This window comes from Manduca sexta, chromosome 27 (genome assembly GCF_014839805.1).
Source record: "Manduca sexta isolate Smith_Timp_Sample1 chromosome 27, JHU_Msex_v1.0, whole genome shotgun sequence".
NCBI lineage: Eukaryota > Metazoa > Arthropoda > Insecta > Lepidoptera > Sphingidae > Manduca > Manduca sexta.
The window spans coordinates 19,281,330-19,303,509 of record NC_051141.1 but is presented as its reverse complement, the minus strand read 5'-3'; the positions used below and the strand labels follow the sequence as shown (position 1 = coordinate 19,303,509).

General features: G+C 34.4%; 1 protein-coding gene across 2 annotated transcripts in view; it reads left to right on the top strand.

Moving 5' to 3' along the window:
- Nucleotides 1–22,180, top strand: part of LOC115440573 — a 52,990-nt gene that overhangs the window by 4,720 nt on the left and 26,090 nt on the right. The window lies entirely within an intron of this gene.

Genomic DNA, 22,180 nt, shown 5'->3' with positions numbered 1-22,180 from the left:
ATAACTAATTCTAAGTTTATTAAGTCGGCATTAACTTGAAACTCAACCAAATTGTAGGATTGATTGATATCCTGATCAATTTCTTTGGCGTAGGATGGGTTTTTCATTTATTGGATTATGTGTGTGTGTGAGTGTAAGTATGTTACATATACGACATACACACGTGCGCACGAACTAAAATACAGTAGTACATTGTTATTTACGCGGAGTGTATGCAATTGTCCTCATTAGGACATTTTTTTCGATTTAAGATTACGCGTCTAATCGCATATCTATCTCTTTATTTTAATAATATTACAGAAAGGTATATGTCAACGCAAAGCGTGCATAGCGAGAGCATTGCTACTGCGAAATTTTCGAACGCATATAATTTTTTATATGTAATCATGTGGTCATATTTTGTTTTCAGTTAATGATAATCGAAAATAATTTTAATAATTGCTTGGTTTGTCTGGTGAAGCAGTTTTAATGCGATTTGGTAGACTTCATGTGTCAAGTTCTTACGAAAGATTTTATAGTGTAGATGCACTGGGATTTGTAAGATATTATTGTTAAAGCCAGCGATATTGACAGTTCATGTTTTCTTTTTTATTATCGGACCCCGTAGTCATCACTGGGGGAAACCAGTCAAGTGGATGCTGCAATCCCCTGGCTTAACGACTGCAAGGCCCTGGAGAAAAATTGGGGGGATATTTGGGGAAGGAAAATGGTGGGGGGAGAAAAAGGAACCTCCTTAGAATGGGTGGAGGGGAGAAGGCCAGGAAATGTTCGCGAGCCCTCATAGGTCTCACTGTGTAGTCATAACCATGAAGTATACACACTGGACTGTGTACCTAGTGCCGCGGCAAATGTCCTCCCAAAATAAGTCACGAGTACCTGATTGCGTACCCTTGTAAACCGCCATCTTTGTTTTGGCAGTTAATTTCACTTTAATGGATAAGATGTCGCCTCATCCCTGACCTTCTGTGTCACACGTACCTACTTTTTTGTGTTGTCATTTATTGAAAGGATTGACATATTTTTTTTTTACGTCTTTATCAATCAGAAAAAATATACATAAACTATTAATTTATATGTATACAAATGTGTTTTCGCTCTGAAAAATATCCGCGTGTTTATTAATTATTATTAATATTATAAATTGTTGGATTCGAATTTTAGTTAGAATACTATTTTTTCAAAAAGCATAATCCGCTTTTTTATGTAAATCGCTTCCAAATTTACTTATTCTCATTAGAAGCTTGTAGATAGGGACAAAAACCGGGGATTTTGTTAAACGAAGTCCTATCGGAAACTGATTAGTTTTCGAGCAATTTAAGATTTATTGAATTTTGAAATGGAGCACTTAGCAGAACGAAAGAAGTTTAAATAAAAAACATGGTGAACTGCATTATTTGAGAAATTCCACAACTAAGCCGTCTAGACGGCCCTTGAAGCAAGAATACTCAATATACTGTTTTTCCTTTTAATTCTGAACAAAGTCATCGACGCATTTAGTTTTTGCTTAGTATCGATCAGGGCGTGGCACCCTAGACTTCCTCGAAGTGCGCATGTGCAGCAGCAGAGGAGTCCTAGGTTACCCAGACAACCCACCCTCATTAATATCGATTTGTACTACCGCCACCCTCTATAGGGCGCATTCCCAGACTCATGGGATAATTTTTATGTCGCATCACGTAAATTAATGGGGATACGAAAGTGGATGATTCTACACCTCATGATCTAAGAGTTATTTGGTTATTGTTCTTGAAAATTACAGGGTTATTAAAAATACTAGAGTTAACAACTTTTTTTTTTAAATCACGCAACCTTACCTCTTGTTTATTGCTGCTCTTACAAATATTGTCCTTTTTAGGGTTCGTTACCTCAAAAGAAACCCTTATATTATCACCTTGTCCGTCTGTATGTCTGTTAAGACCTTTTTCCCGGAACGTTTAGTATTATTAAGTTGAAATTTATATGAAATACTAAAATCGGCGGTGTCTTTCAGTTATGCAAAAAACAAACATGTAAGTGAAAGCGATCAAATAAATATGGCGGTTTATGTAGCGTTTTTTACAAGGCAATTTGTTATAATTTGCTTGTAATTAATTACTTCAGATTTTTTAAAAACACTCTTTTATTAGTTTTCCATAAATTGAAAAAAGATTGACACACGCTAATGACAACATACAAAACTATACATGCAATGTGTTCTAATGTCCATAACAGAATTAAAACTAATAGGACATAGAATCAGGAAATGTGATACTGACTCTGAAATGTCCCTTCATAGAAAAAACTTGAACTCAATATTTATTTTTTAAAATGGTATGTAGTTTGCAACTTATCCTCGTAGTCATAAATATCATCATCATTAGTCCGTTGCAGTCCACTGCTGGACATACGCCTCAAGGTACGCCACAGAGCCCGGTCTGCTGCTTTATGCATCCAGTCGTTGCCGGCCCTCTTGTGCAAGTCATCCCGCCATCTGGCCAGAGGACGCCCCATGCTACGTCTGCCAAGACGTGGTCTCCACTCCGGAACACGTCAGATATTATACAGTCATAAATATATGACTATGTAATATCAGAGGTTAGTTTAACGAAAATAAATTTCATTTGAATTGATGATATTGGACTTTTGTTATTGTGTTGTTAATGCCTTACTTAGTGTTCGACCGAAGTTTCGTTTTCGGTTTCGGTTTCAGCAGATAATTGCCATAACTGCAGCCAATACAAAATTACATCCATCAGCCTGCGTCTCATTAATAGTTTGGTAAAAATAAATAAAAGAACGTTACTGAACAATGTTTGAGGGAGCTGCGTTAAAGAAACTAACCGGATATGATTTCAAAATATTTTTTAATATTTGAGGTATTCACGAATAATAACCAAATTACTTCTACGTAATTATTTGTAAATCAGTCCGTTACTTATATGCCTTTATTTACGGGCACTGTGTATTTTGTGTTATTCGTTTATTATCTTCATATTATAAGTAACGAAGCAGTAATAATTTTCTCCTTTGTCAAGCGAATTCCTTTTATTTTTTGTTTGGTAACCATGGGTGGACTTTATCCGAAAGCCATGAGCTTGATGCTCCAAGCGATAAAAACAAATGTTTGAATCTATATGGAGTATAACGTTTCCATTAATATTAAGTAATTATAATTTGCGTCATATATAAGGGTTGATGAATGGTGGATAAGGCGCCCTCCTCCAAATAGATAGTAGGGTGCGACGCCAGGCAACCTAGGCCTCCCGCAGCGCCGGACATGCGCTTTGCAGTCCCAATGCCACACCCAAATCAATAATTCAATTCAGGGGCGAATTGCATACGTGTCTAGGGTTCTTTGTTTAAGCTAGTATTTTTACCCATGTTTTGCTTCACATTATAGAACATCATGCCAAGGAAGTCCAATTATTTCCTAAGCCACTGAACAGTATAGTTACTTATAGATCTAGACATTAGCACTTAACTTGTGCTCCAAAAGTTTATTAACATACATACATACATCCATCCTCACAAACTTATGCATTTATAATTTTAGTAGGGCATGTGGCGGCACAATTTATATACACCGCCATCTCGTTAACATCACTGGAACTGCCAGATGATTGATGTGGTATTGACATAATTGTGGTGATAACGCATAAAAATGACACTAGATGGCGACAGGCATTTCTGAGTTGCGGTAGAAGAATTTGTTACGATATACATACTAATTGCATAAAACCACTTTCAACAGAAAAGGAATCGAGTTAAAATTGTGAGTTTTTTGTATTAATAGCTATAGATATAAAATAGGTTATATTGACTTTTAGCTTTTGAGTTTTATAAGTTGGTTTTAAGTTTTATTGTTTTTTTATTAAAACAAGCACGTTAATTGTTGTGTTTTACAGACCTATATTTGTAACTTTTCATTTAAGGTGTCATTTCTTTTAACTTTTAACTCAGAACCAATTTTCGTAATAACTTATACAAAGTTTTATTTTTACTTTTTATAAATCGCAAATGTCCATTTATAATCACTGGATATCTATAAATGGGCCGTCGACACAAGCAACCGATTATTCATACATTAAACTGAAAAAAAAGTAACTTAGCGGCCTTGATATTTGTCATGTACTCGCAAATTCGATAAAAATGTTCACATTTTTCTCATACTTCTATCTACCCCGGGACAAATACTTCATTCATTTTAATTAGGGAGTTATCGCTCAAGCTGTTGATTGAAGCCGGTGGATCGTGGGTGAAGCGCCCACTTTCAATTAATTTGGAGGGGGATGGTGCGTCGCCAGGCAACCTAGGTCTCTCAAAGCACCGGACATGCGCTTTGCAGTCCGAGAGCCACACCCAGATCAATACTCTAATCAAGGGTTAAATTGCATAGATGTCTAGGGTCATTTGTTTAAGGAGCGGCTTTATTAAGTACTAACAGCCAATACTGAGGCCACTGATTGAACTGATGCCAGACTGATCATAAACTGGGGCCTTATTCTCTATGCCACACGTTCTTTTGACAGAGCGTAACAAGCACGTAACGCACCGCGTCACGTTAAAGACAATAGAATTTGGCATACAGAATACCATTTTACGCAAATTTCACGAAGATAACGCGATATGGTCGCGTTACGCGTTTACAGTGACATACAGAATAAGGCCCCTGGTCTGTTAAGTAATGACTTTTGATTATTTATTTATTTATTTGCTTACTAAGTGTATAATAATTGCTGTTGTTACATTTTATGTTCTTATGACTTAGTAGTCCTTTTCAGACATTGCAAATTTGAGGACGCTACATTAATAACAATTTACTATAGATACAATATTTAGATAATGAATTAAAACTATTACTTATATAAAAACAATACTTAATATTTATAACATCCAACATACAATTTTGCTTCTTTCCTAGTGGTTCTTAAAATATTCATCTACTGTATAATAACAATTCTGTACCAGATATTTTTTAAGTTTTTTGTTAAATATAGCAAATTTTGGTTCAGTTTTGATTTCATCTGGTAGTTTATTAAATATTTTAACCGCCATATAATATGGACTATCATGGAGCATTTTTGTTCTAGATAGTGGTAAGTAGAGGTTCGTCTTGTGGCGAGTGTTTATATTATGCAGTTGGGTTAATGTTTTAAAGTTATTACTATTTTTGAAAACATATGTACATAGGTCTTGAATATATATCGATGGTAAAGTTAATATTTTATATTTAATGAAGTAGGGTCTACAGCTTTGTCTATTATCTATTTGAGCTATAATTCTTAAACATTTCTTTTGTATAACAAATAAATCTTTTGCATTTACACTATTTCCCTATAACATAACTCCATATTTCAGCCATGAGTGAGCATAAGCATAATATGCCGACAATGCACTTTGTGTGTCGGTACTGTATTTAATTTCAAAAAGTGCAAGTGAATTTTGATAATTTACTTATGATATGTTCTATATGGGATTTCCAATTAAAATGTGTGTCAACTTGAATACCTAACAGACTAAATGACTCTACTTTTTCTATAATATGGGTGTTTAAATAATTAAAGTTTATCATAAGAGAGCGGGTTTTATAAGATTTAAATTGCATGATCTTACTTTTACTATAATTTACTTCTAAATTGTGTTCATTAAGCCAACATGTTATAGTATCCATTGTATCACTCATAATAGTATTGATGTTGTCATTATTTTCACATTTGATCAATACTGAAATATCATCTGCAAACAATATTGGTAGTGCTATTTCTTTATTAAGAGTTTTTGGGAGGTCGTTTATATATATTAGGACAAGATGCACCCTAGGACACTTCCTTGTGGAATTGAACAAGTTAGAGTTTTCGTATTAGATCTTATATTTTTAATTTCGTGTGTTTGGATGTCATGGTGTTTAATTTGCACTATTTGTTTTCTATTATTCAAGTAAGACTGAAACCAGTCCAGTTTCATAGATATGTCACAGGAAATAAAAATCTGCTTGTGATATAAAACTGATACATTCTCGATATTGATTTTTCTACCTTTTCCTGCTACAAATTTACGCACTGCTGATGGAATGGTAAAACTACTACGTGGAAGTCTAGGGTACCATGCCCTGACCGATACCAAGGATCAGATGCGTAGATCCTCTAATTTTTATTGTATTGTAGCGTAATAAAAATATATTGCACGAAAATTAAAATAATGGGATATTGGTAATTACGTATTGCGTATTTTTGTTACAAACATACATTACGCCATTATCCCTGTAGAGGTAGGTAGAGATGTTACCAGTTCTACTCCGTGTCGAGCATAAAATCCTAATATCACTTTGTACCTGGATTTAAGGCATCAGAGCTGTGTCGTACCGCGTACGCAATGCAACGTCACCGAGAGAAAACACTTGTAATCGAAGATACTAAATTTTTTAATATAAATTTTCAAACACCTGGCAATGGTTAAATGGTAATGGTTAAATTATTAAAAATTAAAATGGCTCAAGAATATATTTTGCAAAAATTGCTTTATTTTTATTTTAAGGATCGTTTCTAACCTACGACTCTTCAGCCAGGTCCTGTGCCTTCGTTTTTAGGTATCACTAGAAATATTTAATATTTTACACCTCCTCATACACCTTCCCACAAATGTTTACAAGACTGTTTATATCACGGTAATTCTAAAGAATATTTTATATACATAAATTTAGATAAAACTCTCTAAAACTCCCCTTTATAATAATGTGTTTAAAGCCCTATTTTGAGATTCCTTTAAATTCTAAAGACTTATAAATACGCAGACCTAAGTCTCCAATAATCATGTCCATCACACCTACATACTTGTTCAATAGAATGTTCTCGATAGAGGGTCCGCAAAGTACGCAAATAAATGCAGCTCGTATGGCATCCCTAAATGACCTAAATTTAGCGCATGCGTACAACGCTAAAATCTTGGGTGCGGTCCCCGTTTAAACTGTGGGGTGAAATTCGCAGATGGCATGGCGTCCAGGGCTTCCTTTGCTCCCGAATCATTTAATTTTTGAACTTACAACCCACATGCACAGATGTTCTGGGGTCTCTTTGTTCGAATTTTTATTTAGGTTTAATTTAAATTATACGTCTTTTGAGAGCCATGCCTGTTTTCGTATTTCCTCTGCAAAGCCATGAGATAGGCTATTCGAAATCCAGTTGACTCGCACTAAGACTACTCGGTACGCACCGATGGTGAGAGATATACATAATCAATGAAGTTGGGCGGAACGTAGATATCTTTATTTATACGCTGGCAGAATTCACAAAGGTGACTATAGAATATCTAACTGATAATGTATCGACTATATGGAATACCTATGCATAACTATATGCATCTGAATGGGCTGTATGACTATGTAAATATAATCTCAAATTGGGTGTATTATCTGTAAGATTTTTTTTTTTTTAAATATTTAAGGAGCTTGGTCGTTATTTCGCGACTATGTCGCTCCGTACGTTCACTATCTGTAAGATTATATTTAATAAATAAATACAGCTTTTCTTCGCAGTTCCGTTGCCATAAACCTCTACATCTAAAATCAATTGCTTTCAATTCTAAATAATAATATGAAGCTTGACTTGGTGATCTAGGTACTTTTTTTTTGTTTTCTTCTTAACAATACTCTAATGAGAAACATTTCCCTAAGAGGTTGTGTTTCCATATAAGTTATGGCGGAAGGCGAGGTTTCGGTATTTGATATGCAGTTCATCGTCGTCCAATAAAGACATGTTACGAAACATTTAATTTGGAAAAAATGCTAGTAAATGATTTCCTACGATATAAAAATACGTGTTCACATAATATCCATACAAATATTCAACAGTGGCGAAGGTTGAAATTTTTCAAAAGGTAACCCCAGGCAATAACAATTGCCTTAATTAACATATCGTGGCCTTAATTAATATATCGTGTTTTCTGTAATTTAACAGAAAAAAAAACTAAAACCAACGTAAATAAATTTAAAAGAGAAGCCGTTAGAAATCGGGTTGTATGAACCCTTTGCCACTGATATTCAATGACCCTTATCTAGGGAAAGATATTCCACAACTTGATGATTATTTTTAAATTTGTATGTCATCCAAAATTTAGCAGAAAAGGATTATAAGTCCACTCAAAAGTAAATGTTATCAAATTTTAAAGTTGGTGGGTTTTTCGTTTGATCTTTGTTGCATATAAAATTAAGTAAAAATCAAACATATGTAAGGACCCAATTGACTTCATTGTACGATATGAGGAACTTTCATTTAAAATGCAATATAAACAAAACGTCCTCGATGCAAGGTTCGCGAGGGTTGCAAATCATTGCAGCTCGTGCGTCTGCCCTAGATGACCTAAATATAGCGCATGCGTATGACGCAAAAATCTAGGGTGCGGACCCCTTTTATATTGAGGGGCAAAATGCGCATATGGCATACGTAAGCGTTTTCTTTGGATTGAATAATTTAATTTTTCCATAGGCGTCCATGATTAACTTTGCTTTAAATCGTTTAATTTTCAAACATGCAGCTAATATGCACAGATGTTGTGGGGTCTCTCTATTTGATGTAATTTTTATTTGTTTAAGTATTTTTTTTTAAATTTTTGTTGTTGTAAATGTTTCAAATTTTGGTACCACGTTAAAGCTTATATAATTAAAATTACAAAATATTCATTCAAAATATTCATGGACAATTGATGACAAAAAAAAACCCGCAGTTTGTTTCTGCCTTTCTTTTTCGGCTTAAAATAACAAATATTGTAATTAAAAAACGAATGTCGAGAATCGTGTGCGGCGGAATCAAACCTTTGTTGTTATCAATCCCTGGTTTAAATTATTCGTATTTTGTGGTCGCATTATGTTATTGAGATTAAATTATTAACTCGCTAAACATTTAACTAAATTAACTGAGTCATTGTTAATTTTAATTGGCTGAAAACAAAGCACCCTTCGCCTAGGCAACCTTTTTTTTGTGGTGAATGCCCTCTTGGATCCTCATTCTGCATATGCTAGGTATACGGGGTATGTCACATATTTACCGACTAAAAACCCCGTGATGGTCTACCGCACTTTAGAATGACTCCGGGACCTCGAACCGAACGCGTCGGAGCCATTCCAGTGCTAGCATTTTAAGCACGACTCGGAGGAACATCACTGGTCTCCCGACAAAGCTCTTCGGATGTTGCCTAGGCAACCTAGCACCCCTCGGAAGTTGCACATGCGTATTACGCGAAAGTCTAGGGTGCCACACCCTGATCGATATCTCGCGACGGTCAGACGCACAGATGGCCTAGGGCTCTTTGTTATGCAGCGTAATAAAATATCCTCATCGATATAATATGTACTACGTACTAGATTTAGCGCTCCGCACATTCACTGTGTTCAACTGATTTGAACTGATATCCATTCAAACTGACTTTAGTATGGTCAATAATACAGCTTGTGGTTATGTAAGGAACTCATGATATAAGATCTCGAGTCTAAGTGTAAACTTGGATTTGAATAAAACATATTAGTCAAATAAGTAAGATTATTTCTTGTTCAAATGAATAAATAGGTAATCACTGTTACGTTTTGGTTGCCATTTTATTTCAGATTTTGAACAAATAGTTTATATGGACGTTCGTGTCTATAGAATATACGTCAATAAATATCCTATTATATGGAATAATGGGGTATTATAATAAAAATAAGTCTTTGCAAAGGTTAATTCCAAAATTGTTAACTTTCAAAATTAAATATCATGATACGCTTTTATTGGAACGCCTGTGACGCCGTTTTTTCACTCCTTGAATTTTCAAATGTTCGCGCTTTACCTATAGGGTTCACACGTCCTCATTGGCAAAACCCGCAAGTCACGTAATCGGGAGCCAATGGCAGTGAATTCCCGAAGTAACCCGAGGTTAGTTCGGGACCCGAAGGTGGCTATGCCCGTTACAGTATTTAATTACTAGATCCGCCGGCGATAGTCTAGCCTACTCTACCGGGGATAAAAGCGTGATGTACGTGTGGTTCAACTTGTCCTGGATTAGCACGTAGGCTTCTTTTTACTCCGGGGATGAATCCCCATAGTAAATAAATATTTGTCAAAAAAAAAAATGAAGTAGTCTAATTTAGTCTAGGTGGCGCTGCGACAATCCGCAACGCCATCGCTATCTAACTTTTAGTACCGATTTCTTTTCATAGATTGCTATGAAAAGGAATCGGTACGAATGAATGGAATTTATACGGAGAAAGGTTTTTAACGCGAGCGAAATTGCGGGCAACATCTGGTGTTATATAAATTTCAAAACGATATATCACCAAAATTTTCTCGATTGCGATTATTTAAGGTCGCAAATCAATGTAGCTAGTGCGTCATCTCTAGGTGACCTAACTCAGCGCATGCGCTCGAAACTAAATTGGGGGTGCCGTGCCCTATTTTTAAATTGAGGGAGGATCGGCAGATGGCTAAAGTCCCTTTGTACAAAATGATTTTTGATACTAACTTCTTATTAGCCAGATGGTGGTATTTATTATCATGTGAATAGAAATCGTGGTATACATATGATACATAGGTTAGCTCGCGCCTTTACCTTCAATGGGTCACGCGAAATATTTTCATGTAAAAGCAATGTACACACCAATAATAAAAAAAGGTCTATTATTTTTAAGAAATAAATATTTTTAAGCAGGTTTCAGGCTAAACATAAAGTAAGGAGATATTAATAATAACATTGGACATTGTGTATTATTATTACAGATGAATTTAAGTTTTTGATATTATTGTAACAGAATATGAATTTCAGTAGAACTGTGTGCTATGTTCCATGAAATGTAAAAGGGTATGTTCCTATGTTAGATTTAGTACCTTTTTTGTATGTTTGTTTTTTATATGCAGACTATGAAAAAGAAGCCATTTGGGAAAAACTGTATTAAAATTATTAAGAAATGGGATAGTATTTTATATTTTAAATATTACTATGTGCAAGAGTAGGCGCAGTGGATTTATCGCTTCATGTCTTTCTTTGGCACGCATCGTAATTCCCGATGACGTCACTTGCGTGTATTGTCTTTCTCTTCTAGTTTTTTGACACTTACCCCTTCTACTGAAATTCAAAGGCTTATAACTAGTTAATTTGTTACATGATTTTAATCATTCTTTCTGTGTCAGTGTTTATACAACGTAAATATTTAAAAAAATATAATGAACCAAAATCAGTCACTCACTCTATTGTGAACTTATTCCCAATATAAATTCATACCCTTTTATGAAATCTGGTAAGTTTATGGCATGTTAAGAGCATTATATGTATTGTTAAAAAAAAAAAAACAAGTTAAGAGCATGCTGCAGTAGCAGTTGCGTATTGCGCGCCCACTTCGCCATCCACCCCATAACAACATTTACCCCATACGTACCCTTTAACCTTGATAGTCTCTGCATACGGAGATAACTTTCGGATAAATGGTATTTACTGGATACAATTATAGGTTATTATGCTATACATAATACGCATAGGTACACCACTAGCTTTTAATTATCAAAAATAAAGGAATTACCTGCTATCGCATCTGAACACATTAACGGAAAAAAAATAAGATGTCATAAAGTTATCTCTAAAAAGAAATATTTGTTCATACGTCACATTGATCCACTATTGTGGTTTTCTAGCGCCTATTAGTCAATCCATATAATTTGATAGTTTTTACTATGTCTTATTTCATTCATTAAATAATCGTACCTTAGCAAAGACATTAAACTATATAGTTAATTATAGACCGGACGTCAGGGCCAAAAGTTATTTTGGCTTTTTTTTTGCTCCAATAGTTATTACCAATTGGTAATAAGTCGCTGTCTTATTTGAAATGTCCGTAATCCGGATGACAATATAGAGTCCTTAGATATTAATACAAAAATAATTATAAAAATATATTTATAGAAAATATAAGCGGCGATAGCCTAGTTGGGTGTGGAACGGACTGCCGAGACAAATGTCCGCAGGTTCAAATCCCAAGGGCACACACCTCTGACTTTTCTAAAAAAAAATCATGTGTGTATTCTTTGTGAATTTATCGTTCGCTTTAACGGTGAAGGAAAACATTGTGAGGAAACCTGCACATCTGAGAAGTTCTCTATAGGAATTTCGAAGGTGTGTGAAGTCTACCAATCCGCACTAGGCCAGCGTGGTGGACTAAGGCCTAATCCCTCTCAGTAGTAGAGGAGGCCCGTGCTCAGCAGTGGGCAAGTATATAATACAGGGCTGTTATTATTTATTATTATTATTATTTATAAAAAATACGCTAATTTACACATTAAAAACGCGCAAATCATGATATGGAAGAACATGAAGTATTTTACATTGATGTTTTTCTATTTCACAGTAAATTAGTTACCATTACATAAGCTCAAAATTTTTGTATGACAATCTTCTCAATGTCCGCTCCGTATAATCTTAGAACTCTTTGTACAATACGCATATTTAGTTTTCATTGATGATTGATGCCGATATGTGATCTTTATAGTATTTGTTACTTATTACGTGTTGTGTCTACAATTTCATGTAAGATTTATGAAAATTTCAACTCGTCATAGGTTAGCATACAAAACAAAAATTCAGACTAAATATTCATAATGTCTGCGTACCCCATTTCGTTTATTTTGGTAATTAACTTGGTGTATAGGTAATGAACACATAAATGATTAAATAATGCAAACGATATATAAACAATAAACCTAAAAAGCCGGCAACGTACCTCTATGCCTCCTGGTATAAAAGTTGAGAGGTGGTGGTAATAACTTACCATCGGGTGAACAAACATACATATAGGTACATACATCCATCCTCACAAACTTTCGCATTTATAATAATAGGATTCCTCAGTCTTAAAAAAAAGAATATCGATTTAAAGAAGGGTTCTTGACTTCTTCTAAAAGTGATACTACCTAATTTAGGACAAAGGTACATCATCATAATTCCACCCCTTTACTATCTTTCCATCGTATAACGGGGACACATATTGAATTCGACCTTAGGACTTTTTGTTACATACCTATATCGCTTGTATTACTGGATTCTACAGAAACAATCAACACAAAATTGATTACAAAGAAATAATATAAACACAGACAGGCCGCCATCTCAATTACAACCTCCTAATTAGACTGCACTGGAAAACCTACGAAGGAAATTGCACGAGACCAAAACAACCATAATTCAATCAAAGCTTCTGGTCTTACGGCTGGCGTCGTTACCCGACTCGTTACCCCTATAACATAAAAAGGATCAAATAAGTGAATTAGCATGCCCAAATACTTTGTTTTAACTTAATATTTACGAACTCCTTTTAATTACTGACAGCATGATTTTTGACTTTTTCATGTTCGTAGTCTCGTTATGATGGTTTATGGATTAGCATAAAGTATGTTTTTATTTTCGTTGCGACTAAGGTTTCCGTTGATAAGAACATATTTTTATTTAATTATTGTACAGTTTATCTACCATATTGTTTTTTTAGGTATTATATTTGTGTAACGTATGTTAGAATGTATTTTTTACAAATTATATACTTAATATGTAACTATAAAAAGGATTCGTTCATTTCATCACAAGTAAAAAACGTAGAACTCGTATGTAAACAATTTGTGGAAGAAAGACAACCATCCCTTTCTATTGTTATATTGCGTTGAGAAAAGGGGCAAGTTAAATTTATTACATCTACAAGGCATACAATATATACAACAATACGTATATATACGAACGAAAGCCCAGGATCCCTCAGGCCGGCAGCCCGGAGGAAAAAAGGGCAGAACGGGGCGGGGCGGGTCTCGGATGATTGAGCATATTTCCTCGTGGGGTAATGATAAGGGGTGCGTAACTTATTAGCAAATCGATTTTCGGTTTGGGTAGGGATGAACTTGTACAACCTTTTGTAAAGGGCCAACCCTCAGTTGTAGCGAGGTTTGCTCGGACGTCGGTCTGGGCCCGTAAGCCGCTGCGGTTATATTCTTTTAATAAAAGAGTAGAATCAAAGTACACAGTCATGTTTGAGGACTCTGAAATTATGTGACAGTGGCTTAGCATTTTTAGTTTGTTTTTCACTCGGGAGTAGGTCGCGGCGACCACGGCATGGGATTGGTAAATATGATTAATTAATTTGCTGGGCTATTGGTATTCAGAGCATTTTAAACTTCTTGAATCTTGTTTAATTAAGTGGATTCATGTTATATGATTTACTCATAAACGTAATAAACATCTTACGTTTAATAAAATTTATATATATTACTAGAATAAAAACTTGAGGAAGTTTTTTAAAAGTTTATTAAGTCATGTCGACATTTTTTAAATGTTTCAGACTGGATGATGTTATAAAATGCTCTTGTTCACCATTATCACGTTACAAATTGAATTATCGTGGTTGTTTTGTTTCTTAGTCATTGTTTTGGCATATTTGCGATTTCATATATAATGTACCAGAACTACAAATTCGATATGGCGTCTTGGATGCATTTCAATTGCCTGTACATCGCAATGTTGCGGGTGACAATCACTAATGCGCAGTGACGCCGACTGTCCTTACCTGTGCGCAGCGCGCATCTCCACTTACACTAGACGCTGATGCGTTTACCCCATACTCCATAAAGGTGTATAGTATCAGAACATAATATTTATGCATTTTTTCAATTATTTAAAATCAAACTATTTCGTTTCATATATTTATTATACGAATAGAAAAAGTATTTGATGCTGTGCGTAGCTACAAATGCAAAAAAATATTGTACCTTGTTCCTGCAATGCTGTAATTGTTTTAACCGTTGAAATATATTAATTATTTATTGAAACGTATTACTTGGTGCATGACCTCTTTAATATATTTTTGGCTTTATTTACTTTGCTTCAAATTATCTAAGTTGTTTTTGATTAGAGCAAACGCAACATTCAGATCCCTTAATCGATGCTTATTTTTTAAATAAAAGCTACTTCAAGCAATAGTCATTGATTAATGCGTCTAAATGTTGCAGTAGCAATAATGGAATCGCTTTTAATTCTTAACAACGAAATCATAATATATCAGTTATTATAAATCAGTTTTCACTAAAGAAATTGTAATATAGCTTAGTATTGTCCATTAATAGGGACGTATTTAGAAATATATTGCACCATTAAAACATTAAAACATTGCGATTATTAATGTACAAATATGCGCTTCTCCTATCCAATGGGGTAGTTAGGGTGGCACGAGTTAATATTGAACCTTAGATCAATACGCTCGAGAGCAGAGCGCAGACTCAGTAGCCATCCTTTGCGCAACGACGCACCTCACTTACTCGCTCGTGAATTACGAATTTATTATTTTTGATAAAAAATTAATTTATACAAAAATGTGCTTTATTATCGACTTGATTATGTGAGTATTATTTATGTTATTATTGGGGTACAATATGGTGTCTCTTTACTTTGGGGTAAAGCAACAAGTGTGAGATACAAAAAACAATATCAATGAATCTAGATCCGACGTAGACTACACGTTTGTAGCGTAACAAGTGACTAAGAGTTTAGTTAAATTTGTATTAAGTTCTAAATTTTATTCCGTTTTCTAATATTATTCTGTTTGCATTTTCAGTTATTTTTTCATATTATTTCCTGTTATGTCTAATTAAAAATCATTACATACAATACGTATTTTTTGGTTGCGATGGGTATTAAGGTGCTTCCTATACGACGTTCTTTTTTTAATTTTTATTTGTACGCGTTTATTCCATTATATGCTTAAAAAATCTTTTTACAGATTTTTAAAATAATATTTTATCATTTTTACTTTATATGAAATAATATTTCACCAACGTTTAAAAAATTATTAAAGAAAAAAATGTATTATTTTTTTTCATAGTGAACCAAATGTCAGGGTTTCCCGCTAGGATTTCGACAATCAAAATTTGAGAAGCACTTTTGCATGTACCTATATCCATTCTGAAGGTTTCATGCATCATATATTGCACAACAAGATGGCGACCGACGCTACCGTAATGCCGTGTGCGTTGATACCTCATTATAAACGACATGCATTTGTTACATAAAGGAGAAGCTACCACTAATTAAATTAATAATATTAGTTTCAACGTAACAATAATTAAAAACCAGTAGACTAGGATTGCTTCGCAACATAATTTTAAGATGATCTAGTCCAGTCCCCAATTTTTACACCACGTGATCATATTAATTTTTATTAAAAAGTATTTGATCGCTGCTTTATTATAATCGGCTATTGTCTTTGATATAACTTAACATTAAACAAATATAGGCTTACGTATATATTGGAACCACGCACTAGGTGTGATTATTCTGAAAAAAAATTGTCTTCTCAGACATTCGACTTAAAATACATCTATGATATTACTCTTATTAGAACTATAAGCAACAGACCAACCCAATATGAAATAAAAATGATGTAAATATTATAATGTATTTCAGTTAATAAGTAAACACCTATTAAGCACGCTCTTCTAACTCGATTCTCGGAGGTATAATAAATTTTAATATATAATATTTTACCAAACATCAAGACTTTTGTTCAGTCATTTTATACATTTGATGTTTATCTTCCTTTAGGGTTCTGTGCTTAGTTATTTTAGCTTTGTTGACTGTTTAATACCATTAATCAAACCGTGTCAAAATTAAATTGCAACTATATAGATCAACTAGTACACGCGGCGGTGAAATATAATAATTTTCTGCTTCAAATTTAATGTCTATTCATTCGCTACATTTAGACTTGTCGAGCAAATCTGGGTCTCATTGCACGTGTGTCTTCAGAATCCTGGGCTATATAATTTCACCTTTGTATCGTGCTTAATTCTATACAATAAGTTCGAGGGGTAAAAATTAAACTCGAAATGAGATGGGGTAATCTCATTGCTGAGCACATTCGACAATGATTGAAATAAAAACATGATTCCTGAGACAAATGAAATGTCCAGCTGTGCCTCTTATATAACTGACCGGTTGTTTGAATCGGAGTTCTTTACAAATTTCGCAGATGGTGTTTCAATGTATAATATTTTATTCATGTAACTGGTTTGTTTATTGAATTGAAATCTTTGCAAATTGAATACCTATTCATCTACTTAGCACAGAGGATATCTCTATGCTGTAGAGTTTCATGTAGCAATTGGCGTTTTGTAAACAAAATTATATTTAAAAGTACAGAGTAATAATAATAATTGAGAAATATAAATAACCAGCTGCGCCCTAACTTCGTTTACACCTGCCTCAGTTATATCTCCCGATACACCTCCACGTAATGCAGAAAATTCGCATAATGGCAGCGATATAGCACTATGAAATACAAGCTAAAAAAATTATAGGTCAATTTAAATGAAAGAAACACCATCCCTTTATTCATAGACGTTATTTATCTAAGGACGGAACATTGCTTTGATAACAAATCTGTTTCTCAGCTGTATTTATCTAAAAACTTGCTGTTTGTTCAGCTTTGTTTATCTGACAGCCAACTAGATTCAAGCTGTATCTTAATATTAGCCAATTACAACGGCCCTATGTCTACGCACTGCGAAGGCTGCGTTACCGTCAGCACTGAAAAACAGACTTGATATCACAGAAATGCTCCGTCCTTAGATAAATAACGTCTATGAATGAGGGAGTATATCTTTTTCGGAATAACGATTCTTTCTTAGAGGATTACATTTGTATCCTTTGAATGGCTTTTATACGATATGCGTTCGAGCCTTCAGTATACAAAGGTCTCAAAATTAATAATTTACATTATATTACTTATTCCTTTCGTATTATAGTTATTTCTTGCAAAATTAGTTTGTGTACTGACACTGGTAATCTACGATTTTAATCTTATGTAAATATTATACCGGGGTACTGCAAGAAAACCTGCATATATTTTATATATTACTAGATGACCCGGTGAACTTCGTATCACCTACATACATTTATTATTGTTATTTATTGTGAAACACAATTTTGCCATACAATACGTATGTTATCATTATCTGTCTCTCGCTAGTCGAGAGTACGGTTTGCACGTGAAGTAGCTCGTCGTACATTTGATTAACTTCGACTATCTAAGTCATCTTCTCCGTGGCATTTTGCGACAATAACGATAAATAAAGTTCTCACGCACTGACAAATTGATGATAGATTTTAATAATAGTCTTGAAATTTATTTATTTTCTATTTTTAAGAACCCACTGACACTTTTACACTTTATTTATTTCTGAAATGTTTTGTATTTGAACAAAATAAACCAAAGAAATCGGACCTCATAATACAACTATGAAACAGACTTATTTCTGAATACATCTATATATATGTTACAGTTCTTTATTTCTAAAAAGAGAAAAAGACATGAAATGTTTGACAGGTAGGAACATTTTGTATTGAAAACTTATATTGTCGTTTTTAGTATTTTCCGTTATTTATTATTTATGTTCGTCACCGTTTAATCCATCCCTGGACTTCCACAAATAATTCAAAACCAAAATTAGCCAAATCGGTTCAGCCGTTCTCGAGTTTTAGCGAGACTAACGAACAGCAATTCATTTTTATATATATAGATATACTTCTTTCATAGAGTTTGAAATAGATGATTTTTTTTATGTTCATAGCAGTGTTGCCAGATGTAAAGAAAAGCGCCATCGTACGACGACTTCTAAAAGACGTACTTTTTTGGAAAAACAAAGTCGTACGTTTATTTAGTTAATAAATCTAATTGAAACAGTATAAATATATATGTAAAATGTATTGAGATAGTCTGTAATTACATAATATTTCTGTTATACCTACCTAACCTTTATCATTTTTCATAATTCTATTATAAAATAATAACTTTTTGTTCATATATAAATTTTTTGATGACAACACTTTTATTTTAACTTCAGTTGATTGAAATTTCGTAAACTTTTCCTCTCGTTTTATTTATTGCTTAGCTATGGTATCATTCTATAATTTATTGCGAATGTTTGTTTTTATCAAGCTAACCTCGGTAAATACTAGTTTCTAATCAACGATAGAATACGCCAAATATACTATATGCAATGCAAATTTGGCCAGTCAATGATCCTATCCATTAATTTTAAATACCTTGAACGTGATACCCCAGTTGATAAGCCCGTATTGTTTTTTTTAGGGACCCAATTTAACTGCGTTGCCGAACCGAGTATATCATTAAAATGTTACCATCTTTTACTTTGTCGTTATTTTTTTACGTAGATTTCCTGTATATGTCCATTCGTAAATAAAAAAAAAGAATCGTACAAATACGATATAAATCGTACTGCTGGCAACCCTGCCTCTCAGTACATTTTGGAATTTACACATTCAAAAGATCAATATGCGTCAACTGCGTTTAGAAATGGCTGCCGATCTCTCCGCTGCGCATGTGCAATGTACGGGTAGCGGTTATTACCCCCTTACCGGCTACCGCATACCACGTATATTCCCAGTGCCCATAAATTTTGATACCTATAGCCCCAATCTTAAGGACTAGTATTTCGTTCGATGCACTGCACAGAATACTAGGCGTGACGGCCTGAAAATACGATGGGGAGGGGGAACGGTGCATGAATGTACAGACAACGTCGGTGTTTTATAGTCGGTAGTCGCGCGCGTTTTCAGGTCTCTGCTCAGTACCTGTCGCGTAATAAAATTATAGTAGAAAGTACCGTATTGTTGTGCAACAAAGTAACGGATTAGTGTGACGATGCCGAAATCTTCCAACAATTCTAAAACGCCAAATAATTCTACCAAACCTAAAATGCTAAATAACGCTACCAAACCTAAAACGTCTAGCACCTCTAACAATGATAAAATACCAAATTTGGCTACGAATGCTAAAATGCCAAATAACCTAATTGATGCTAAAATTCCGAACGCAACTGTGGATGTTAAAATGCCAAACAACTTGACTGCTGCTAAAATATCAAACGCAACTAGGCAAGCTAAAATTCCGAACACATCTACGAATGCTAAAATGCCTTACCATTTTGCTAGTGCTACAATGCCAAACGCATCTACAAAAGCTAAAATGCCAACCACCACTATGAATGCTAAAAAGACAAACACGAAAACATCAAAGAGCCGTAGCAATGCTGAAATGAAGAGCATTCTTACCGATGCTGAAATTCAAAGCATCATTAGTAACGCTGAAGTTAGCAACGCCTCCGCTAATGTCAAAGTGAATAAGCCTACTACTGATGCTGAAATTGCCCAAGTAGATCGTCTTTTGGACCTCTACTTTGAGATAATGTTGATTTTGTACCGCGACGAAAGCGTTCTGACGTTCTTGAGGGATCTCCTGTGGTGAGTAGTTTAAGATTTAAAATTTTACAAAACATTTATTTAAAATCATTGCTTTCTACTTTTATAATGCGTGTATAATTTTTTCTAGTAATAATCATAGGAGTGAAATGAGATGATCTAATATTTGTATTATGTATGATACATGCTATGTTTATGATCGTCGTGGTAAATAGATTATCAAAGCATTTAGTTTAGAACTTGCATTTCTAGCGATAAATTGTCGCAAACCAACGCAAAGATTTAACATTCCGATAAATAATTTCGAAGGTTAATAATGAATGTCACGTAGTAAATAAAACACACACGTAACACAAGGGGTCACTAATGTGTCTAGCGTATGTATATAAGGGTGTAAGGTAAATAAGGGCGCAAAATACACAAGGGGAAAATTTCGTATGTCCCCTAATTTTATTCAAGGTCAAAGGGGTGCGCATGAAACCCATTGTTTTGCGCCCTCGTGCAGACAGGGGGAGATTATTATTCGACGCAAAATGTATGGGAAGGGGTAACCCCATAGTCTCATGAGTAGCTTTTGCAAGTCACCCCTCAGTTGTGGCGAGGTTTGCTCGGACGTCGGTCTGGGCGCGCGAGGCACTGCGGTTATTTCGTAAATAGTGTAAAGTCAAAGAGTACAGCCATGTTTGAGGACACTAAAGTTATGTGACAGTGGCTTAACTTTTTTAGTTCCGTTTTCAATCAGGAGTAGGACGCGGTGGCCACAGCATGGAATTGGTAAATTATTTTATATTTATTTAGCTAACAGAGCTTTTAGTTTAAAGAGTATGAGAATTATACAGGACGATCTTTATTCATCTAAATATTTTTAAAAGCTACGTAAAGCAATTTTTTTTTTTTAGTTATTTTTTTTACTTTCGTGATCACGCAATATAGTTTTGTCATCTGTTTTTATTTCCATGTCCTTATTTTAATCCAATTTTTTTTGTACAATTTATTTGTTAGCGCATAATAGAAATTTTAATTGGCATGTTTTTTGTCAATATTTCCAACAAAATGTATCGAAACTCACATTCATTAACCATATCAAGATGGCCGACTACATCCAAAATGGCCACTGCATTTTAAAATGGCTACCGACGCGCTGCGCGCGTATTTGCAATATGTAAAACGTTTGCTTTTTTGGAGTATAAATGTAATTAAGGGTTATCTCTTATCTCATTTATATTGGCATCTGCACAATAATAGAATATGATTAATGGAATGAGTTGACAGTTTAATAATGAAGTGCACTTTTATGCTAAATGCAATTTATAGCTTCCGTAGGTAGCAAAAACTTAACTGGAATGTTACGATAGTACTTTGTAATATCAACCGCTCTTGATTTTTTACCTAAGTATTGGTTATTAACCCATACGTAGCGTCCATTGTAATTACTACTGAATAAAAAGTAGCAACGGCTACTAGAACGCTTTCTTTGTTGCGTCATTACATCGGAAAAGAGGGTGTGACCCGTGCAATGCTAGGCGCAAGTCAGGCCACCTGCATTAAATATCTAGATCAATACATTCAAGGGGTGGAGGCAAATGCACAAGAACTGAGAGAACGTGGGTGGCAGTCAGTAGCCGCGCGCACCTACTGAACACCACTTTGTAATACCAATGCTAATGAATTTGTTGTTCTAAATAAAGACGGAAAGGCAACGATTTGAAAATGCCTAGTCTTTTAAGTCCGGTCAACACTAATAACTCCAACACTGACATAGCTGCCGCTGACGAGATTTTGGAGACTTGTGTTGAACTGCTGTTGTACTTCTATCGCAAGAGGAGCGTTGCCACCTTTTTGAGAGATTTAGTGCAGTGAGTGAGACAATTTATTTAAAAATGCCTTTGGTTTTATTAGGTTGTTAACTAGAAGTAAAATTAGGCTTCGCGAAATG